At 45.5% G+C, this 8,333-nt stretch overlaps 1 long non-coding RNA gene across 1 annotated transcript; it reads left to right on the top strand.

Moving 5' to 3' along the window:
• Positions 1–7,289: 7,289 nt before the first annotated feature.
• LOC125548049 lies at positions 7,290–7,789 on the top strand. Its single transcript, XR_007300883.1, has 3 exons — positions 7,290–7,417; positions 7,498–7,555; positions 7,659–7,789. It is a non-coding gene; the product is annotated as an uncharacterized LOC125548049 (long non-coding RNA).
• Positions 7,790–8,333: the final 544 nt, after the last annotated feature.

The following is an 8,333-nucleotide window of genomic DNA, read 5'->3' as shown; positions in this document are numbered from 1 at the left end:
CTTCACTTATACCTTTTAGAGCATGGTGGTAGTTTTATTTTTAAGAAATAGATGAACTCTCATGTTTCACATAGATTATTTTGAGAGTCGTTAATAGCATGGTAATTTGCTTAATGTTAATATACTTGGTATTCAAGATATGTGAAACTTTCTTTTTAGTGGGTTGAATACTAAGATAAGTTTGATGCTTGATAATTGTTTTGAGATATGGAGGTGATAATATTGTAGTCGTGCTAGTTGAGTAGTTGTGAATTTGAGAAATACCTGTGTTGAAGTTAGCAAGTCCCGTAGCATGCACGTATGGTTAAAGTTGTGTAACAAATTTGAAGCATGAAGTGTACCTGGCTTGTGCATCCTTATGAGTGGCGGTCGGGGACGAGCGATGGTCTTTTCCTACCAATCTATCCCCCTAGGAGCATGCGCGTAGTACTTGATTTTTGATGACTTCTAATTTTTTGCAATAAGTATATGAGTTCTTTTGACTAATGTTGAGTCCATGGATTATACGCACTTTTACCTTTCCGCCATTTGCTAGCCTCTTCGGTACCGTGCATTGCCCTTTCTCACATTGAAAGTTGGTGCAAACTTCGCCGGTGCATCCAAACCCCGTGATATGATACGCTCTTTCACACATAAACCTCTCTATATCTTCCTCAAAACAGCCACCATACCTACCTATCATGGCATTTCCATAGCCATTCCGAGATATATTGCCATGCAACTTCCACCACCATCATCATCATCATGACATGCTTTACTTTTGTCATATTGCCATTGCATGATCTTGTAGTTGACATCGTATTTGTGGCAAAGCCACCATGCATTATTTTTCATACATGTCACTCTTGATTCATTGCACCATCCCGGTACACCGCCAGAGGCATTCATATAGAGTCATATCTTGTTCTAGTATCGAGTTGTAATCATTATGTTGTAATCAATAGAAGTGTGATGATCATCATTATTAGAGCATTGCCCAATCAAAAAAATAGAAAGGCCAAAAAGAAAAAAATAAAGTCCCAAAAAAGAAGGAGAAAATAAAAAGGGCAATGCTACTATCTCTTTTTCCACACTTGTGCTTCAAAGTAGCACCTTGTTCTTCATGTAGTGAGTCTCATATATTGTGCTTCAAAGTAGCACCATGGTTTTCATATAGTGAGTCTCATAATTTGTCTTGTTCATACTAGTGGGAATTTTTCATTATAGAACTTGGCTTGTATATTCCAACGATGGGCTTCCTCAAAATGCCCTAGGTCTTCATGAGCAAGCAGGTTGGATGCACACCCACTAGTTTTCTTTTGTTGAGCATTCTTAGCTCTAGTGCATCCGTTGCATGGCAATCCCTACTCCTTGCATTAACATCAATTGATGGGCATCTCCATAGCTCATTGATTAGCCTTGTTGATGTGAGACTTTCTCCTTTTTTGTCTTCTCCACACAATCCCCATAATCATATTCTATACCACCCATAGTGCCATATATGTCCATGGCTCGCGCTCATGTATTGCGTGAAGGTTGAAAAAGTTTGAGATTATTTGAGTATGAAACAATTGCTTGGCTTGTCATCGGGGGTATAGAAGTTGGGAACATCTTTGTGTGACGAAAATGAAGCATAGCCTAACTATATGATTTTGTAGGGATGAACTTCCTTTGGCCATGTTATTTTGAGATGACATAATTGTTTGATTAGTATGCTTGAAGTATTATCATTTTTATGTCAATATGAACTTTTGTCTTGAACCTTTCAGATCTGAATATTCATACCATGATTAAGAAGATTTACATTGAAATTATGCCAAAGTATCACTCCGCATCAAAAATTCTCTTTTTATCATTTACCTACTCGAGGACGAGCAGGAATTAAGCTTGGGGATGCCTGATACGTCTCCAATGTATCTATAATTTTTTATTGCTCCATGCTACTTTATCTACTGTTTTGGACTATATTGGGCTTTATTTTCCACTTTTATATTATTTTTGGGACTAACCTATTAACCGGAGGCCCAGCCCAGAATTGCTGTTTTTTGCCTATTTCAGTATTTCGAGGAAACAAAATATCAAACGGAGTCTAAACGGAATGAAACCTTCGGGAACGTGATCTTCTCACCGAACGTGATCCAGGAGACTTGGACCCTACTCCAAGAAGTTTCCGGGGAGGTCACGAGGGTGGAAGGCGCCCCCCCTGGGCGCACCCCCTGCCTCGTGGGCCCCTCGGAGCTCCACCGACGTGTTCCTTCCTCCTATATATACCTACGTACCCCCATTAGACCAGAGACGGAGCCAAAAACCTAATTCCACCGCCGCAACTTCCTGTATCCACGAGATCCCATCTTGGGGCCTGTTCCGGAGCTCCGCCGGAGAAGGCATCCATCACGGAGGGCTTCTACATCAACACCATAGCCCTTCCGATGAAGTGTGAGTAGTTTACTTCAGACCTTCGGGTCCATAGCTAGTAGCTAGATGGCTTCTTCTCTCTTTTTGGATCTCAATACAATGTTCTCCCCCTCTCTCGTGGAGATCTATTCGATGTAATCTTCTTTTTGCGGTGTGTTGAGACCGATGAATTGTGGGTTTATGATCCAACTTATCTATGAATAATATTTGAATCTTCTCTGAATTCTTTTATGTATGATTGAGTTATCTTTGCAAGTCTCTTCGAATTATCCGTTTGGTTTGGCCAACTAGATTGGTAGTTCTTGCAATGGGAGAAGTGCTTAGCTTTGGGTTCAATCTTGCGGTGTCCTTACTCAGTGACAGAAAGAGTTGCAAGGCACGTATTGTATTGTTGCCATCGAGGATAACAAGATGGGGTATTTATCATATTGCATGAATTTATTCCTCTACATCATGTCATCTTGCTTAAGGCGTTACTCTGTTTTTAACTTAATACTCTAGAGGCATGCTGGATAGCGGTCGATGAGTGGAGTAATAGTAGTAGATGCAGGCAGGAGTCGGTCTACTTGTCACGGACGTGATGCCTATATACATGATCATACCTAGATAACCTCATAACTATGCTCAATTCTATCAATTGCTCAACAGTAATTTGTTCACCCACCGTAGAATATCTATGCTCTTGAGAGAAGCCACTAGTGAAACCTATGGCCCCCGGGTCTATTCTCATCATATCAATCTCCATTACTTTATTTTACTTGTTTTGCTTTTACTTTTCACTTTGCATCTTTATACCAAAAATACCAAAAATATTATCTCTATCAGATCTCACTCTCGTAAGTGACCGTGAAGGGATTGACAACCCCTAAGCGTTGGTTGCGAGTTGCTACCGTTTTGTGCAGGTACGAGGGACTTGCGCGTGACCTCCTACTGGATTGATACCTTGGTTCTCAAAAACTGAGGGAAATACTTACGCTACTATGCTGCATCACCCCTCCTCTTCGGGGAAAACCAACGCTAGCTCAAGACGTAGCAAGCCCGCATATGCATTGCATATCACATCCCGCATATCATGCCATGTTTTGCATCATGTTGCTTGCGCATTGCACCGTGGTTGATTGTTGTTTCCTTTGCTTGTGTTCTTGCTTTGGGTAGAGCCGGGAGACGAGTACGTGATCGAGGAACCCGTTGAGTACGCTTACGAGGATCAAGCTTTCGTCAACTCAGAGAACTTTGCAGGCAAGATGACCATACCCTCGAAATCACCTCTATCTTTGCTTGCTAGTTGTTTGCTCTATTGTTATGCCGCGATACCTACCACCTGCTATATCATGCCTCCCATATTGCGATGTCAAGCCTCTAACCCACCTTTCCTAGCAAACCATTGTTTGGCTATGTTACCGCTTTGCTCAGCCCCTCTTATAGCGTTGCTAGTTGCAGGTGAAGTTGGAGTTTATTCCTGGTTGGAACATGGATATTGTTGGGATATCATTATTATATCTTATTTACTTTAATGCATCTATACACTTGGTAAAGGGTGGAAGGATCGGCCTTATGCCTGGTGTTTTGTTCCACTCTTGCCGCCCTAGTTTCCGTCATATCGGTGTTATGTTCCCGGATTTTGCGTTCCTTACGCGGTTGGGTTATAATGGGAACCCCTTGACAGTTCGCTTTGAATAAAACTCCTCCAGCAAGGCCCAACCTTGGTTTTACCATTTGCCACCTAGCCTTTTTCCCTTTGGAGTCGCGCATCCCGAGGGTCATCCTTATTTTAAACCCCTGGGCCAGTGCTCCTCTGAGTGTTGGTCCAACTTGTGAGCCCCCGGTGGCCACCAGGGGCAACTCTGGGCTGGCCTACCGGAAGTTTGGACGACCCGATGTGCCCTGAGAACGAGATATGTGCAGCTCCTATCGGGATTTGTCGGCACATTCGGGTGGCTTTGCTGGTCTTGTTTTACCATTATCGAAATGTCTTGTAACCGGGATTCCGAGTCTGATCGGGTCTTCCTGGGAGAAGGAATATCCTTCGTTGACCGTGAGAGCTTGTGATGGGCTAAGTTGGGACACCCCTGCAGGGTTTTGAACTTTCAAAAGCCGTGCCCACAGTTATGTGCAGATGGGAATTTGTTAATATCCGGTTGTAGAAAACTTGACACTTAACTTAATTAAAATGTATCAACCACGTGTGTAGCCGTGATGGTCTCTTTTCGGCGGAGTCCGGGAAGAGAACACGGTCTCGTGTTATGGTTGAACGTAAGTAGCTTTAGGATCACTTCTTGATCACTTTTAGCTTCTCGATCGATCTTTGCTTCTCTTCTCGCTCTCATTTGCGTAAGTTAGCCACCATTTATGCTAGTGCTTGCTGCAGCTCCACCTCACTACCCCTTTTCCTTCATTAAGCTTAAATAGTTTTGATCGCGAGGGTGTGAGATTGCTGAGTCCCCATGACTCACAGATTACTTCCCAAACAGATGCAGGTGCCGATGATGCCAGTGTAGGGGACGCGACCGAACTCAAGTGGGAGTTCGACGAGGAGTCAGGCCGTTACTATGTTTCCTTTCCGGACGATCAGTAGAGGAGCTCAGTTGGGGCGATCGGGGATCTAGCATTTGGGGTTGTCTTTATTTGTGTTGGTTCCGTAGTCGGACCTTGATTGTATTCTGGATGATGTATGATATATTTATGTATTGTGTGAAGTGGCGATTGTAAGCCAACTCTTTATCCCTTCCTTATTCAGTGCATGGGATGTGTAAAGATTACCCCTCTTGCGACATGCCTACCATGCGGTTATGCCACTAAGTTGTGCCCAGACACGTGGGAGATATAGCCACATCGTGGGTGTTACAATCATCATCCAAATCAATAGTTGCCTTGCGTTTTTTGCTCTCTTCTTGATCATCACGGGGCTTCCATTTCTCTTCATCCTTCAACACATTGTAGCAATGGGGTGATAATCCCCAAGTGCGAGGAATCATCGTAGCAATTTCCAAAGGTGGAAGTGATAAGTATGGAGTGTCGAACCCACAAGGAGCTAAAGGTAAGATCAATATTCTCTCAAGTCCTATCTGCCATTGATACGACTCTACGTATACCGGACATTTGCTTCCATTTAGAAACGAGAAATAAAACTATGTTGTGGGTATGAAGAGTATAAATTTGCATGATATCGGAGAACTAAAATATAAGAACAGGTGATATTATCATAAAGTTAGAATATATCACAATATATTACAAATAGAGAGTGTGGAATAATGATGGAACGGTGTGCAGAATTGTACTAGGCAATTGTTAACAAGATCGGTAATCATTATTGCAATTTTATATGAGGGAGAGGCATAAGATAACATACTTTCTCTACTTAGATCATATGCACTTATGATTGGAACTCTAGCAAGCATCCGCAACTATTAAAGATCATTGAACATATACAAAGGATGAAGGGGGTGCTAGGCAGGCTCACGCCGTCCACGTGTCACTATGAATAGTGTCGACGGAGCAAGCGTTGCGTCCCGCGCGCACCGCGTGCAGAGAAGCGATCGAGAGAGAAAAGAGCAAGCGAGCAGCTGTAGCGAGAGACCCGCGCGCGCCACGAGCAGAGAAGCGACGGAGAGAGAAAAGAGCGAGCAAGCGAGTGAGCAGCTGTAGCAAGAGACAAAAATAGGGATACCCGTGACCTAAATCGCATCTCCCCCACCCCCCGCCTCCTCTCCTACCACCGCCGCCGCGCCCCCTTCTCCAGAGAGAGAAGATGAGAGGGAGAAGAAGTAAGAGCATCTCTAGCAGACCCCGCATAAATGGTCAAACCCGCAAAATAACCGTTTTTTGCAGTTCCAGTCGAAAAAACGAGCCCGAACAGACCCTGTAAAATCGTCCGACCCTTAAATTTTTTAAGGGGCCCTGTAAACGCAAATGCGAAACCCTCATATATACAGTTTTGAAGACAACTTTATCAAGGCCCTGCATACCGGTCAACGTTGGCGGTTGAGGAATCTTTGCTCCCGCCAATGCCATGAAGCTCGCCCGGCCGCCGCGGCCAACGCGCTCGCCCGTCGGCCGTCCGATAGCCGGCCGTTGCGCTCCCCCGTGGCTCCCGAACGGAGCTAGTTAGCTCAATCCATTCGAACGGAGCTAGCTAGCTAGCAGCTCAATCAATTCGAAGAGCTAGCTAGCTAGCTCGATGGCGCCGGCCGTTCGATCCGGTCGCCGCTTGCGCCGTCCCAGTAGCCTTGGGCTCCGCACGCGCCGCGCTCGCCCCGGCCTCTGCCCGCGCCGCGCTTGCCTCGCGTTTTCCCTCGTCCGCCTGTCCGCCGGATTGACGCGAGGAAAAGGACGACTAAAAGAGCTAGCTCTGGGTCTGTTCGGTATATTCGGAGAATATTCTTTTTTACGGGTTGATTATACGGGGTCTGAGTCTGTCCTCACCCTCGCCGTCCTGCATATACCCTTTTCCGCGAACTGCAAAAGATTTATGCGAGTCGGAATTTTGCGGGGTCTGCTAGAGATGCTCTAAGGAAGGGAGGGTGAAAGAGAGGAAAGAGGAGAGGGAGGTGCGGCTCCGCCGCCGCCTTCTCTCCCGGCCTCTTCTGCGGTGGTCGAGGTGCAGCAGCGTGGGCGCCGCCAGGTTCTCGATCCAGTCGGATCTGGCGCCGGTCGTCGTCCCCGTCGCCTTGTCTTCTTTCTTTCCAACCCACTGCCTTTGAGATTCTGCTCCTGATACCTTTCCTTCTCCCTTCCCGCCGCGGGAGCAGTCATCGCTGCGCCCTCGCCCCCGCACGCCGTCCTTCCACGCGCCTCACCAGCCACCACCACCAGCAGCGTAGGAGCCAAGGGGAAGGGGGTCCAAGGCCAAATCCTGCTTCAGCGGAGGCCATGACTGAGGCGGAGGGGGAGCTCCCCAAGGCCATCGTGGATCGTGCTGTGGCGGCATGGAGCAGGGGAGGATTTGGGCCATGGGCATGAGGGAAGGAGCAGCGAGGTCAGAGTTCCAGGCGGTGCCGGCCGTCGTCACATGTCCCCAGTCTAGGTTGCCCATCTGCGGCCAATTCATCTTCCTCCCCAATTTTTACTCCTTGATTCATGGTTTTTCTAAACATATGTGTGCAGATCTGAGAAAAAAAAGAGAAGTGGGTGAATCTTGAGGAAGAGCTTGGTGAAGAACAAGGTGATCTCTCTCTGAACAATCTATTTAGGTCCAGTTTCATCGCCTTTTGATTTCTGCTATTTTCTCGTGGGATATTAAGGAGTTGAAAACACATATTTTGTAGGTGTTCCTAATAGCAAAGGTGGTAATCAATGATGAGAAAAAAGGGACCGAGATTGGATTTCTGCTAGGTATGTTCCTCATCTCTCTCAGCTCTTGTTCCAATCCCCACCCTGATGTAACTGCTTCTTCACAACTGTTTTATGTGTCTTAGAAGATGAATGCCATGGATTGGCTAGATTCTTGCTAAGCTGACAACTAATTAAACTATTTGTCCCATTGTTAAAGCTAATCATAGTCATATCTGGTGATCGTCCGACTGCTGCGTATGGTGGCAACCGAATTCATGATGATGAACCAAATCAAATACGTAGTAAAGTTAGCACTAAATCACAAGTATATATTAAGGTTCAGTACACTCAAGCTGTCGAGCAGGTTACTCAGACCTGTAGATTTTGTATGGCAAGAAAATTACTTGAAAGAAATAGGTACAGCCACTGTGATAAATATCAAGATAGGGTGTGTGTGCGCGTTCATAGGGGTGAGTGTATGCGCGTGTATATGAGCGTTTGTGTCTGTACTGATGTTTTAAAGAAGCAAGTTGTTTCGTTGTTCTTACATGCCCACATACTGGAGATTAACATGTCCATCATTACAGCTCTAAACAGGTCAAAAACATGAAAAGAGAAGTATTACAGGAAAACTTGACCTCTTTGGCTCACTGGTCTCTTTTCTGCAA

This window comes from Triticum urartu, chromosome 3 (assembly GCF_003073215.2).
Source record: "Triticum urartu cultivar G1812 chromosome 3, Tu2.1, whole genome shotgun sequence".
Lineage (NCBI taxonomy): Eukaryota > Viridiplantae > Streptophyta > Magnoliopsida > Poales > Poaceae > Triticum > Triticum urartu.
This window is presented reverse-complemented; position numbering and strand designations above follow the sequence as displayed.